This window comes from Anopheles funestus, unplaced genomic scaffold, assembly GCF_943734845.2.
Source record: "Anopheles funestus unplaced genomic scaffold, idAnoFuneDA-416_04 scaffold_10_ctg1, whole genome shotgun sequence".
Classification (NCBI taxonomy): Eukaryota; Metazoa; Arthropoda; class Insecta; order Diptera; family Culicidae; genus Anopheles; species Anopheles funestus.
In genome coordinates, this window is record NW_026045351.1 from 415,950 (window position 1) to 432,990 (window position 17,041).

Here is a 17,041-nt window from a genome sequence, read left to right on the forward strand (position 1 = left end):
GACACATTAGCCAAGACACCTTAGCCAAGACACCTTAGCCAAGACACCTTAGCCAAGACACTTTAGCCGAGACACATTAGCCAAGACACCTTAGCCAAGACACCTTAGCCAAGACACCTTAGCCAAGACACCTTAGCCAAGACACATTAGCCAAGACACCTTAGCCAAGACACTTTAGCCAAGACACATTAGCCAAGACACATTAGCCAAGACACCTTAGAAAAGACACCTTAGCCAAGACACCTTAGCCAAGACACCTTAGCCAAGACACCTTAGCCAAGACACATTAGCCAAGACACCTTAGCCAAAACACATTAGCCAAGACACCTTAGCCAAAACACATTAGCCAAGACACCTAAGCTAAGACACCTTAGCCAAGACACATTAGCCAAGACACCTTAGCCAAGACACATTAGCCAAGACACCTTAGCCAAGACACCTTAGCCAAGACAACTTAGCCAAGACACTTTAGCCAAGACACATTAGCCAAGACACCTTAGCCAAGACACCTTAGCCAAGACACATTAGCCAAGACACCTTAGCCAAGACACATTAGCCAAGACACATAAGCCAATACACATAAGCCAAAACACATTAGCCAAGACACCTTAGCCAAGACACATTAGCCAAGACACCTTAGCCAAGACACCTTAGCCAAGACACCTTAGCCAAGACACATAAGCCGAGACACATTAGCCAAGACACCTTAGCCAAGACACCTTAGCCAAGACACTTTAGCCAAGACACATTAGCCGAGACACCTTAGCCAAGACACCTTAGCCAAGACACCTTAGCCAAGACACCTTAGCCAAGACACATTAGCCAAGACACCTTAGCCAAGACACCTTAGCCAAGACACAATAGCCGAGACACATTAGCCAAGACATCTTAGCCAAGACACCTTAGCCAAGACACCTTAGCAAACACACTTTAGCCGAGACACATTAGCCAAGACACCTTAGCCAAGACACCTTAGCCAAGACACCTTAGCCAAGACACCTTAGCCAAGACACCTTAGCCAAGACACCTTAGCCAAGACACCTCAGCCGAGACACATTAGCCAAGACACCTTAGCCGAGACACCTTAGCCAAGACACCTTAGCCAAGACACCTTAGCCAAGACACATTAGCCAAGACACATTAGCCACGACACCTTAGCCTAGACACATTAGCCAAGACACATTAGCCAAGACACATTAGCCGAGACACATTAGTCAAGACACCTTAGCCAAGACACCTTAGCCAAGACTTTTTAGCCAAGACACATTAGCCAAGACACCTTAGCCAAGACACCTTAGCCAAGACACCTTAGCCGAGACACATTAGCCAAGACACCTTAGCCAAGACACCTTAGCCAAGACACCTTAGCCAAGACACATAAGCCAAGACACCTTAGCCAAGACACCTTAGCCAAGACACATTAGCCAAGACACATTAGCCAAGACACATTAGCCGAGACACATTAGTCAAGACACCTTAGCCAAGACACCTTAGCCAAGACACATTAGCCAAGACACCTTAGCCAAGACACATTAGCCAAGACACATTAGCCAAGATACATTAGCCGAGACACATTAGCCAAGACACCTCAGCCAAGACAGCTTAGCCAAGACACATTAGCCAAGACACATTAGCCAAGACACATTAGCCAAGACACATTAGCCGAGACACATTAGTCAAGACACCTTAGCCAAGACACCTTAGCCAAGACACATTAGCCAAGACACCTTAGCCAAGACACATTAGCCAAGACACATTAGCCAAGACACATTAGCCAAGACACCTTAGCCAAGACACCTTAGCCAAGACACCTTAGCCAAGACAGATTAGCCGAGACACATTAGCCAAGACACCTTAGCCAAGACACCTTAGCCAAGACACATTAGCCAAGACACCTTAGCCAAGACACATTAGGCAAGACACATTAGCCAAGACACCTTAGCCAAGACACCTTAGCCAAGACACATTAGCCAAGACACATTAGCCAAGACACATTAGCCAAGACACATTAGCCAAGACACATTAGCCGAGACACATTAGTCAAGACACCTTAGCCAAGACACCTTAGCCAAGACACATTAGCCAAGACACCTTAGCCAAGACACATTAGCCAAGACACATTAGCCAAGACACCTTAGCCGAGACACATTAGCCAAGACACATTAGCCAAGACACCTTAGCCAAGACACCTTAGCCAAGACACCTTAGCCAAGACACATTAGCCGAGACACATTAGCCAAGACACCTTAGCCAAGACACCTTAGCCAAGACACATTAGCCAAGACAGCTTAGCCAAGACACATTAGCCAAGGCACATTAGCCAAGACACATTAGCCAAGACACATTAGCCGAGACACATTAGTCAAGACACCTTAGCCAAGACACCTTAGCCAAGACACATTAGCCAAGACACCTTAGCCAAGACACATTAGCCAAGACACATTAGCCAAGACACATTAGCCGAGACACATTAGCCAAGACACATTAGCCAAGACACCTTAGCCAAGACACCTTAGCCAAGACACCTTAGCCAAGACACATTAGCCGAGACACATTAGCCAAGACACCTTAGCCAAGACACCTTAGCCAAGACACATTAGCCAAGACACCTTAGCCAAGACACATTAGGCAAGACACATTAGCCAAGACACCTTAGCCAAGACACCTTAGCCAAGACACATTAGCCAAGACACATTAGCCAAGACACATTAGCCAAGACACATTAGCCAAGACACCTTAGCCAAGACACCTTAGCCAAGACACCTTAGCCAAGACACCTTAGCCAAGACACATTAGCCAAGACACATTAGCCGAGACACCTTAGCCAAGACACCTTAGCCAAGACACCTTAGCCAAGACACATTAGCCAAGACACATTAGCCAAGATACATTAGCCGAGACACATTAGCCAAGACACCTTAGCCAAGACAGCTTAGCCAAGACACATTAGCCAAGACACATTAGCCAAGACACATTAGCCAAGACACATTAGCCGAGACACATTAGTCAAGACACCTTAGCCAAGACACCTTAGCCAAGACACCTTAGCCAAGACACCTTAGCCAAGACACATTAGCCAAGACACATTAGCCAAGACACATTAGCCAAGACACCTTAGCCAAGACACCTTAGCCAAGACACATTAGCCGAGACACATTAGCCAAGACACCTTAGCCAAGACACCTTAGCCAAGACACATTAGCCAAGACACCTTAGCCAAGACACATTAGGCAAGACACATTAGCCAAGACACCTTAGCCAAGACACCTTAGCCAAGACACATTAGCCAAGACACATTAGCCAAGACACGTTAGCCAAGACACATTAGCCCAGACACATTAGCCAAGACACATTAGCCAAGTCACATTAGCCAAGACACATAAGCCACGACACCTTAGCCTAGACACATTAGCCAAGACACATTAGCCAAGACACATTAGCCGAGACACATTAGTCAAGACACCTTAGCCAAGACACCTTAGCCAAGACTTTTTAGCCAAGACACATTAGCCAAGACACCTTAGCCAAGACACCTTAGCCGAGACACATTAGCCAAGACACCTTAGCCAAGACACCTTAGCCAAGACACCTTAGCCAAGACACATAAGCCAAGACACCTTAGCCAAGACACCTTAGCCAAGACACATTAGCCAAGACACATTAGCCAAGACACATTAGCCGAGACACATTAGTCAAGACACCTTAGCCAAGACACCTTAGCCAAGACACATTAGCCAAGACACATTAGCCAAGACACATTAGCCAAGACACATTAGCCAAGACACCTTAGCCGAGACACATTAGCCAAGACACATTAGCCAAGACACCTTAGCCAAGACACCTTAGCCAAGACACCTTAGCCAAGACACATTAGCCGAGACACATTAGCCAAGACACCTTAGCCAAGACACCTTAGCCAAGACACATTAGCCAAGACAGCTTAGCCAAGACACATTAGCCAAGACACATTAGCCAAGACACATTAGCCAAGACACATTAGCCGAGACACCTTAGCCAAGACACCTTAGCCAAGACACCTTAGCCAAGACACATTAGCCAAGACACCTTAGCCAAGACACATTAGCCAAGACACATTAGCCAAGACACATTAGCCGAGACACATTAGCCAAGACACATTAGCCAAGACACCTTAGCCAAGACACCTTAGCCAAGACACAGTAGCCAAGACACCTTAGCCAAGACACCTTAGCCAAGACACATTAGCCAAGACACATTAGCCGAGACACCTTAGCCAAGACACCTTAGCCAAGACACATTAGCCAAGACACATTAGCCAAGATACATTAGCCGAGACACATTAGCCAAGACACCTTAGCCAAGACAGCTTAGCCAAGACACATTAGCCAAGACACATTAGCCAAGACACATTAGCCAAGACACATTAGCCGAGACACATTAGTCAAGACACCTTAGCCAAGACACCTTAGCCAAGACACCTTAGCCAAGACACCTTAGCCAAGACACATTAGCCAAGACACATTAGCCAAGACACATTAGCCAAGACACCTTAGCCAAGACACCTTAGCCAAGACACATTAGCCGAGACACATTAGCCAAGACACCTTAGCCAAGACACATTAGGCAAGACACATTAGCCAAGACACCTTAGCCAAGACACCTTAGCCAAGACACATTAGCCAAGACACATTAGCCAAGACACATTAGCCAAGACACATTAGCCGAGACACATTGGCCAAGACACATTAGCCAAGTCACATTAGCCAAGACACATAAGCCACGACACCTTAGCCTAGACACATTAGCCAAGACACATTAGCCAAGACACATTAGCCGAGACACATTAGTCAAGACACCTTAGCCAAGACACCTTAGCCAAGACTTTTTAGCCAAGACACATTAGCCAAGACACCTTAGCCAAGACACCTTAGCCGAGACACATTAGCCAAGACACCTTAGCCAAGACACCTTAGCCAAGACACCTTAGCCAAGACACCTTAGCCAAGACACATAAGCCAAGACACCTTAGCCAAGACACCTTAGCCAAGACACATTAGCCAAGACACATTAGCCAAGACACATTAGCCGAGACACATTAGTCAAGACACCTTAGCCAAGACACCTTAGCCAAGACACATTAGCCAAGACACCTTAGCCAAGACACATTAGCCAAGACACATTAGCCAAGATACATTAGCCGAGACACATTAGCCAAGACACCTTAGCCAAGACAGCTTAGCCAAGACACATTAGCCAAGACACATTAGCCAAGACACATTAGCCAAGACACATTAGCCGAGACACATTAGTCAAGACACCTTAGCCAAGACACCTTAGCCAAGACACATTAGCCAAGACACCTTAGCCAAGACACATTAGCCAAGACACATTAGCCAAGACACATTAGCCAAGACACATTAGCCAAGACACATTAGCCAAGACACCTTAGCCAAGACACCTTAGCCAAGACACCTTAGCCAAGACACATTAGCCGAGACACATTAGCCAAGACACCTTAGCCAAGACACCTTAGCCAAGACACATTAGCCAAGACACCTTAGCCAAGACACATTAGGCAAGACACATTAGCCAAGACACCTTAGCCAAGACACCTTAGCCAAGACACATTAGCCAAGACACATTAGCCAAGACACATTAGCCAAGACACATTAGCCGAGACACATTAGCCAAGACACATTAGCCAAGTCACATTAGCCAAGACACATAAGCCACGACACCTTAGCCTAGACACCTTAGCCAAGACACATTAGCCAAGACACATTAGCCGAGACACATTAGTCAAGACACCTTAGCCAAGACACCTTAGCCAAGACACATTAGCCAAGACACCTTAGCCAAGACACCTTAGCCAAGACACCTTAGCCGAAACACATTAGCCAAGACACCTTAGCCAAGACACCTTAGCCAAGACACATTAGCCAAGACACATTAGCCGAGACACCTTAGCCAAGACACCTTAGCCGAAACACATTAGCCAAGACACATTAGCCAAGACACATAAGCCGAGACACATTAGCCAAGACACCTTAGCCAAGTCACATTAGCCAAGACACATAAGCCACGATACCTTAGCCTAGACACATTAGCCAAGACACATTAGCCAAGACACATTAGCCGAGACACATTAGTCAAGACACCTTAGCCAAGACACATTAGCCAAGACACATTAGCCAAGACACCTTAGCCAAGACACCTTAGCCAAGACACCTTAGCCAAGACACCTTAGCCAAGATACATTAGCCAAGACACCTTAGCCAAGACACCTTAGCCAAGACACATTAGCCAAGACACCTTAGCCAAGACACCTTAGCCAAGACACCTTAGCCAAGACACCTTAGCCAAGACACATTAGCCAAGACACATTAGCCGAGACACATTAGTAAAGACACCTTAGCCAAGACACCTTAGCCAAGACACATTAGCCAAGACACCTTAGCCAAGACACATTAGCCAAGACACATAAGCCAAGACACATAAGCCAAAACACATTAGCCAAGACACCTTAGCCAAGACACATTAGCCAAGACACCTTAGCCAAGACTTTTTAGCCAAGACACATTAGCCAAGACCCCTTAGCCAAGACACCTTAGCCAAGACACCTTAGCCGAGACACATTAGCCAAGACACCTTAGCCAAGACACCTTAGCCAAGACACCTTAGCCAAGACACATAAGCCAAGACACCTTAGCCAAGACACCTTAGCCAAGACACATTAGCCAAGACACATTAGCCAAGACACATTAGCCGAGACACATTAGTCAAGACACCTTAGCCAAGACACCTTAGCCAAGACACATTAGCCAAGACACATTAGCCAAGACACATTAGCCAAGACACATTAGCCAAGATACATTAGCCGAGACACATTAGCCAAGACACCTTAGCCAAGACAGCTTAGCCAAGACACATCAGCCAAGACACATTAGCCAAGACACATTAGCCAAGACACATTAGCCGAGACACATTAGTCAAGACACCTTAGCCAAGACACCTTAGCCAAGACACCTTAGCCAAGACACATTAGCCGAGACACATTAGCCAAGACACCTTAGCCAAGACACCTTAGCCAAGACACATTAGCCAAGACACATTAGCCGAGACACATTAGCCAAGACACCTTAGCCAAGACACCTTAGCCAAGACACATTAGCCAAGACACCTTAGCCAAGACACATTAGGCAAGACACATTAGCCAAGACACCTTAGCCAAGACACCTTAGCCAAGACACATTAGCCAAGACACATTAGCCAAGACACATTAGCCAAGACACATTAGCCAAGACACCTTAGCCAAGACACCTTAGCCAAGACACCTTAGCCAAGACACCTTAGCCAAGACACATTAGCCAAGACACATTAGCCGAGACACCTTAGCCAAGACACCTTAGCCAAGACACCTTAGCCAAGACACATTAGCCAAGACACATTAGCCGAGACACATTAGTCAAGACACCTTAGCCAAGACACCTTAGCCAAGACACATTAGCCAAGACACCTTAGCCAAGACACATTAGCCAAGACACATTAGCCAAGATACATTAGCCGAGACACATTAGCCAAGACACATTAGCCAAGTCACATTAGCCAAGACACATAAGCCACGACACCTTAGCCTAGACACCTTAGCCAAGACACATTAGCCAAGACACATTAGCCGAGACACATTAGTCAAGACACCTTAGCCAAGACACCTTAGCCAAGACACATTAGCCAAGACACCTTAGCCAAGTCACCTTAGCCAAGACACCTTAGCCGAAACACATTAGCCAAGACACCTTAGCCAAGACACCTTAGCCAAGACACATTAGCCAAGACACATTAGCCGAGACACCTTAGCCAAGACACCTTAGCCAAGACACCTTAGCCAAGACACCTTAGCCAAGACACATTAGCCAAGACACATTAGCCACGACACCTTAGCCTAGACACATTAGCCAAGACACATTAGCCAAGACACATTAGCCGAGACACATAAGTCAAGACACCTTAGCCAAGACACCTTAGCCAAGACTTTTTAGCCAAGACACATTAGCCAAGACACCTTAGCCAAGTCACCTTAGCCAAGACACCTTAGCCGAGACACATTAGCCAAGACACCTTAGCCAAGACACCTTAGCCAAGACACCTTAGCCAAGACACATAAGCCAAGACACCTTAGCCAAGACACCTTAGCCAAGACACATTAGCCAAGACACATTGACCAAGACACATTAGCCGAGACACATTAGTCAAGACACCTTAGCCAAGACACCTTAGCCAAGACACATTAGCCAAGACACCTTAGCCAAGACACATTAGCCAAGACACATTAGCCAAGATACATTAGCCGAGACACATTAGCCAAGACACCTTAGCCAAGACAGCTTAGCCAAGACACATTAGCCAAGACACATTAGCCAAGACACATTAGCCAAGACACATTAGCCGAGACACATTAGTCAAGACACCTTAGCCAAGACACCTTAGCCAAGACACATTAGCCAAGACACCTTAGCCAAGACACATTAGCCAAGACACATTAGCCGAGACACATTAGCCGAGACACATTAGCCAAGACACATTAGCCAAGACACCTTAGCCAAGACACCTTAGCCAAGACACCTTAGCCAAGACACATTAGCCGAGACACATTAGCCAAGACACCTTAGCCAAGACACCTTAGCCAAGACACATTAGCCAAGACACCTTAGCCAAGACACATTAGGCAAGACACATTAGCCAAGACACCTTAGCCAAGACACCTTAGCCAAGACACATTAGCCAAGACACATTAGCCAAGACACATTAGCCAAGACACATTAGCCGAGACACATTAGCCAAGACACATTAGCCAAGTCACATTAGCCAAGACACATAAGCCACGACACCTTAGCCTAGACACCTTAGCCAAGACACATTAGCCAAGACACATTAGCCGAGACACATTAGTCAAGACACCTTAGCCAAGACACCTTAGCCAAGACACATTAGCCAAGACACCTTAGCCAAGACACCTTAGCCAAGACACCTTAGCCGAAACACATTAGCCAAGACACCTTAGCCAAGACACCTTAGCCAAGACACATTAGCCAAGACACATTAGCCGAGACACCTTAGCCAAGACACCTTAGCCGAAACACATTAGCCAAGACACATTAGCCAAGACACATAAGCCGAGACACATTAGCCAAGACACCTTAGCCAAGTCACATTAGCCAAGACACATAAGCCACGATACCTTAGCCTAGACACATTAGCCAAGACACATTAGCCAAGACACATTAGCCGAGACACATTAGTCAAGACACCTTAGCCAAGACACATTAGCCAAGACACATTAGCCAAGACACCTTAGCCAAGACACTTTAGCCAAGACACATTAGCCAAGACACATTAGCCAAGACACCTTAGAAAAGACACCTTAGCCAAGACACCTTAGCCAAGACACCTTAGCCAAGACACCTTAGCCAAGACACCTTAGCCAAGACACATTAGCCAAGACACCTTAGCCAAAACACATTAGCCAAGACACCTTAGCCAAAACACATTAGCCAAGACACCTTAGCTAAGACACCTTAGCCAAGACACATTAGCCAAGACACCTTAGCCAAGACACATTAGCCAAGACACCTTAGCCAAGACACCTTAGCCAAGACACCTTAGCCAAGACACTTTAGCCGAGACACATTAGCCAAGACACCTTAGCCAAGACACCTTAGCCAAGACACCTTAGCCAAGACACCTTAGCCAAGACACATTAGCCAAGACACCTTAGCCAAGACACTTTAGCCAAGACACATTAGCCAAGACACATTAGCCAAGACACCTTAGAAAAGACACCTTAGCCAAGACACCTTAGCCAAGACACCTTAGCCAAGACACCTTAGCCAAGACACATTAGCCAAGACACCTTAGCCAAAACACGTTAGCCAAGACACCTTAGCCAAAACACATTAGCCAAGACACCTTAGCTAAGACACCTTAGCCAAGACACATTAGCCAAGACACCTTAGCCAAGACACATTAGCCAAGACACCTTAGCCAAGACACCTTAGCCAAGACACCTTAGCCAAGACACTTTAGCCGAGACACATTAGCCAAGACACCTTAGCCAAGACACCTTAGCCAAGACACATTAGCCAAGACACCTTAGCCAAGACACATTAGCCAAGACACATAAGCCAAGACACATAAGCCAAAACACATTAGCCAAGACACCTTAGCCAAGACACATTAGCCAAGACACCTTAGCCAAGACACCTTAGCCAAGACACCTTAGCCAAGACACATAAGCCGAGACACATTAGCCAAGACACCTTAGCCAAGACACCTTAGCCAAGACACTTTAGCCAAGACACATTAGCCGAGACACCTTAGCCAAGACACCTTAGCCAAGACACCTTAGCCAAGACACCTTAGCCAAGACACATTAGCCAAGACACCTTAGCCAAGACACCTTAGCCAAGACACAATAGCCGAGACACATTAGCCAAGACACCTTAGCCAAGACACCTTAGCCAAGACACCTTAGCCAAGACACCTTAACAAACACACTTTAGCCGAGACACATTAGCCAAGACACCTTAGCCAAGACACCTTAGCCAAGACACCTTAGCCAAGACACCTTAGCCAAGACACCTTAGCCAAGACACCTCAGCCGAGACATATTAGCCAAGACACCTTAGCCGAGACACCTTAGCCAAGACACCTTAGCCAAGACACCTTAGCCAAGACACATTAGCCAAGACACATTAGCCACGACACCTTAGCCTAGACACATTAGCCAAGACACATTAGCCAAGACACATTAGCCGAGACACATTAGTCAAGACACCTTAGCCAAGACACCTTAGCCAAGACTTTTTAGCCAAGACACATTAGCCAAGACACCTTAGCCAAGACACCTTAGCCAAGACACCTTAGCCGAGACACATTAGCCAAGACACCTTAGCCAAGACACCTTAGCCAAGACACCTTAGCCAAGACACATAAGCCAAGACACCTTAGCCAAGACACCTTAGCCAAGACACATTAGCCAAGACACATTAGCCAAGACACATTAGCCGAGACACATTAGTCAAGACACCTTAGCCAAGACACCTTAGCCAAGACACATTAGCCAAGACACCTTAGCCAAGACACATTAGCCAAGACACATTAGCCAAGATACATTAGCCGAGACACATTAGCCAAGACACATTAGCCAAGACACCTTAGCCGAGACACATTAGCCAAGACACATTAGCCAAGACACCTTAGCCAAGACACATTAGGCAAGACACATTAGCCAAGACAGCTTAGCCAAGACACATTAGCCAAGACACATTAGCCAAGACACATTAGCCAAGACACATTAGCCGAGACACATTAGTCAAGACACCTTAGCCAAGACACCTTAGCCAAGACACATTAGCCAAGACACCTTAGCCAAGACACATTAGCCAAGACACATTTGCCAAGACACATTAGCCGAGACACATTAGCCAAGACACATTAGCCAAGACACCTTAGCCAAGACACCTTAGCCAAGACACCTTAGCCAAGACACATTAGCCGAGACACATTAGCCAAGACACCTTAGCCAAGACACCTTAGCCAAGACACATTAGCCAAGACACCTTAGCCAAGACACATTAGGCAAGACACATTAGCCAAGACACCTTAGCCAAGACACCTTAGCCAAGACACATTAGCCAAGACACATTAGCCAAGACACATTAGCCAAGACACATTAGCCAAGACACATTAGCCGAGACACATTAGTCAAGACACCTTAGCCAAGACACCTTAGCCAAGACACATTAGCCAAGACACCTTAGCCAAGACACATTAGCCAAGACACATTAGCCAAGACACCTTAGCCGAGACACATTAGCCAAGACACATTAGCCAAGACACCTTAGCCAAGACACCTTAGCCAAGACACCTTAGCCAAGACACATTAGCCGAGACACATTAGCCAAGACACCTTAGCCAAGACACCTTAGCCAAGACACATTAGCCAAGACAGCTTAGCCAAGACACATTAGCCAAGACACATTAGCCAAGACACATTAGCCAAGACACATTAGCCGAGACACATTAGTCAAGACACCTTAGCCAAGACACCTTAGCCAAGACACATTAGCCAAGACACCTTAGCCAAGACACATTAGCCAAGACACATTAGCCAAGACACATTAGCCGAGACACATTAGCCAAGACACATTAGCCAAGACACCTTAGCCAAGACACCTTAGCCAAGACACCTTAGCCAAGACACATTAGCCGAGACACATTAGCCAAGACACCTTAGCCAAGACACCTTAGCCAAGACACATTAGCCAAGACACCTTAGCCAAGACACATTAGGCAAGACACATTAGCCAAGACACCTTAGCCAAGACACCTTAGCCAAGACACATTAGCCAAGACACATTAGCCAAGACACATTAGCCAAGACACATTAGCCAAGACACCTTAGCCAAGACACCTTAGCCAAGACACCTTAGCCAAGACACATTAGCCAAGACACATTAGCCGAGACACCTTAGCCAAGACACCTTAGCCAAGACACCTTAGCCAAGACACATTAGCCAAGACACATTAGCCAAGATACATTAGCCGAGACACATTAGCCAAGACACCTTAGCCAAGACAGCTTAGCCAAGACACATTAGCCAAGACACATTAGCCAAGACACATTAGCCAAGACACATTAGCCAAGACACATTAGCCAAGACACATTAGCCAAGACACATTAGCCAAGACACCTTAGCCAAGACACCTTAGCCAAGACACATTAGCCGAGACACATTAGCCAAGACACCTTAGCCAAGACACCTTAGCCAAGACACATTAGCCAAGACACCTTAGCCAAGACACATTAGGCAAGACACATTAGCCAAGACACCTTAGCCAAGACACCTTAGCCAAGACACATTAGCCAAGACACATTAGCCAAGACACATTAGCCAAGACACATTAGCCGAGACACATTAGCCAAGACACATTAGCCAAGTCACATTAGCCAAGACACATAAGCCAAGACACCTTAGCCTAGACACATTAGCCAAGACACATTAGCCAAGACACATTAGCCGAGACACATTAGTCAAGACACCTTAGCCAAGACACCTTAGCCAAGACTTTTTAGCCAAGACACATTAGCCAAGACACCTTAGCCAAGACACCTTAGCCGAGACACATTAGCCAAGACACCTTAGCCAAGACACCTTAGCCAAGACACCTTAGCCAAGACACATAAGCCAAGACACCTTAGCCAAGACACCTTAGCCAAGACACATTAGCCAAGACACATTAGCCAAGACACATTAGCCGAGACACATTAGTCAAGACACCTTAGCCAAGACACCTTAGCCAAGACACATTAGCCAAGACACCTTAGCCAAGACACATTAGCCAAGACACATTAGCCAAGACACCTTAGCCGAGACACATTAGCCAAGACACATTAGCCAAGACACCTTAGCCAAGACACCTTAGCCAAGACACCTTAGCCAAGACACATTAGCCGAGACACATTAGCCAAGACACCTTAGCCAAGACACCTTAGCCAAGACACATTAGCCAAGACAGCTTAGCCAAGACACATTAGCCAAGACACATTAGCCAAGACACATTAGCCAAGACACATTAGCCGAGACACATTAGTAAAGACACCTTAGCCAAGACACCTTAGCCAAGACACATTAGCCAAGACACCTTAGCCAAGACACATTAGCCAAGACACATTAGCCAAGACACATTAGCCGAGACACATTAGCCAAGACACATTAGCCAAGACACCTTAGCCAAGACACCTTAGCCAAGACACCTTAGCCAAGACACATTAGCCGAGACACATTAGCCAAGACACCTTAGCCAAGACACCTTAGCCAAGACACATTAGCCAAGACACCTTAGCCAAGACACATTAGGCAAGACACATTAGCCAAGACACCTTAGCCAAGACACCTTAGCCAAGACACATTAGCCAAGACACATTAGCCAAGACACATTAGCCAAGACACATTAGCCAACACACCTTAGCCAAGACACCTTAGCCAAGACACCTTAGCCAAGACACCTTAGCCAAGACACATTAGCCAAGACACATTAGCCGAGACACCTTAGCCAAGACACCTTAGCCAAGACACCTTAGCCAAGACACATTAGCCAAGACACATTAGCCAAGATACATTAGCCGAGACACATTAGCCAAGACACCTTAGCCAAGACAGCTTAGCCAAGACACATTAGCCAAGACACATTAGCCAAGACACATTAGCCAAGACACATTAGCCGAGACACATTAGTCAAGACACCTTAGCCAAGACACCTTAGCCAAGACACCTTAGCCAAGACACCTTAGCCAAGACACATTAGCCAAGACACATTAGCCAAGACACCTTAGCCAAGACACCTTAGCCAAGACACATTAGCCGAGACACATTAGCCAAGACACCTTAGCCAAGACACATTAGCCAAGACACCGTAGCCAAGACACATTAGGCAAGACACATTAGCCAAGACACCTTAGCCAAGACACCTTAGCCAAGACACATTAGCCAAGACACATTAGCCAAGACACATTAGCCAAGACACATTAGCCGAGACACATTAGCCAAGACACATTAGCCAAGTCACATTAGCCAAGACACCTTAGCCGAGACACATTAGCCAAGACACCTTAGCCAAGACACCTTAGCCAAGACACCTTAGCCAAGACACATAAGCCAAGACACCTTAGCCAAGACACCTTAGCCGAGACACATTAGCCAAGACACATTAGCCAAGACACATTAGCCGAGACACATTAGTCAAGACACCTTAGCCAAGACACCTTAGCCAAGACACATTAGCCAAGACACCTCAGCCAAGACACATTAGCCAAGACACATTAGCCAAGATACATTAGCCGAGACACATTAGCCAAGACACCTTAGCCAAGGCAGCTTAGCCAAGACACATTAGCCAAGACACATTAGCCAAGACACATTAGCCAAGACACATTAGCCGAGACACATTAGTCAAGACACCTTAGCCAAGACACCTTAGCCAAGATACATTAGCCAAGACACCTTAGCCAAGACACATTAGCCAAGACACATTAGCCAAGACACATTAGCCGAGACACATAAGCCAAGACACCTTAGCCAAGACACCTTAGCCAAGACACCTTAGCCAAGACACCTTAGCCAAGACACATTAGCCGAGACACATAAGCCAAGACACCTTAGCCAAGACACCTTAGCCAAGACACATTAGCCAAGACACCTTAGCCAAGACACATTAGGCAGGACACATTAGCCAAGACACCTTAGCCAAGACACCTTAGCCAAGACACATTAGCCAAGACACATTAGCCAAGACACCTTAGCCAAGACACATTAGCCGAGACACATTAGCCAAGACACATTAGCCAAGTCACATTAGCCAAGACACATAAGCCACGACACCTTAGCCTAGACACCTTAGCCAAGACACATTAGCCAAGACACATTAGCCGAGACACATTAGTCAAGACACCTTAGCCAAGACACCTTAGCCAAGACACATTAGCCAAGACACCTTAGCCAAGACACCTTAGCCAAGACACCTTAGCCGAAACACATTAGCCAAGACACCTTAGCCAAGACACCTTAGCCAAGACACATTAGCCAAGACACATTAGCCGAGACACCTTAGCCAAGACACCTTAGCCGAAACACATTAGCCAAAACACATTAGCCAAGACACATAAGCCGAGACACATTAGCCAAGACACCTTAGCCAAGTCACATTAGCCAAGACACATAAGCCACGATACCTTAGCCTAGACACATTAGCCAAGACACATTAGCCAAGACACATTAGCCGAGACACATTAGTCAAGACACCTTAGCCAAGACACATTAGCCAAGACACATTAGCCAAGACACCTTAGCCAAGACACCTTAGCCAAGACACCTTAGCCAAGACACATTAGCCAAGACACCTTAGCCAAGACACCTTAGCCAAGACACCTTAGCCAAGACACATTAGCCAAGACACCTTAGCCAAGACACCTTAGCCAAGACACCTTAGCCAAGACACATTAGCCAAGACACATTAGCCGAGACACATTAGTAAAGACACCTTAGCCAAGACACCTTAGCCAAGACACATTAGCCAAGACACCTTAGCCAAGACACATTAGCCAAGACACATAAGCCAAGACACATAAGCCAAAACACATTAGCCAAGACACCTTAGCCAAGACACATTAGCCAAGACACCTTAGCCAAGACTTTTTAGCTAAGACACATTAGCCAAGACCCCTTAGCCAAGACACCTTAGCCAAGACACCTTAGCCGAGACACATTAGCCAAGACACCTTAGCCAAGACACCTTAGCCAAGACACCTTAGCCAAGACACATAAGCCAAGACACCTTAGCCAAGACACCTTAGCCAAGACACATTAGCCAAGACACATAAGCCAAGACACATAAGCCAAGACACATTAGCCGAGACACCTTAGCCAAGACACCTTAGCCAAGACACCTTAGCCAAGACACATTAGCCAAGACACATTAGCCGAGACACATTAGTCAAGACACCTTAGCCAAGACACCTTAGCCAAGACACATTAGCCAAGACACCTTAGCCAAGACACATTAGCCAAGACACATTAGCCAAGATACATTAGCCGAGACACATTAGCCAAGACACATTAGCCAAGTCACATTAGCCAAGACACATAAGCCACGACACCTTAGCCTAGACACCTTAGCCAAGACACATTAGCCAAGACACCTTAGCCGAGACACATTAGTCAAGACACCTTAGCCAAGACACCTTAGCCAAGACACATTAGCCAAGACACCTTAGCCAAGACACCTTAGCCAAGACACCTTAGCCGAAACACATTAGCCAAGACACCTTAGCCAAGACACCTTAGCCAAGACACATTAGCCAAGACACATTAGCCGAGACACCTTAGCCAAGACACCTTAGCCAAGACACCTTAGCCAAGACACCTTAGCCAAGACACATTAGCCAAGACACATTAGCCACGACACCTTAGGCTAGACACATTAGCCAAGACACATTAGCCAAGAC

General features: G+C 46.5%; 1 long non-coding RNA gene across 2 annotated transcripts in view; it reads right to left on the bottom strand.

The window, feature by feature from the left end:
• LOC125774467 (uncharacterized) overlaps positions 1-17,041 on the bottom strand; it is a 134,652-nt gene that overhangs the window by 64,889 nt on the left and 52,722 nt on the right. For both annotated transcript variants that reach the window (XR_007420927.1, XR_007420928.1), the window contains exon 2: positions 15,112-15,237. This is a non-coding gene — a long non-coding RNA (uncharacterized LOC125774467). The remainder of the gene's footprint in view (positions 1-15,111; positions 15,238-17,041) is intronic.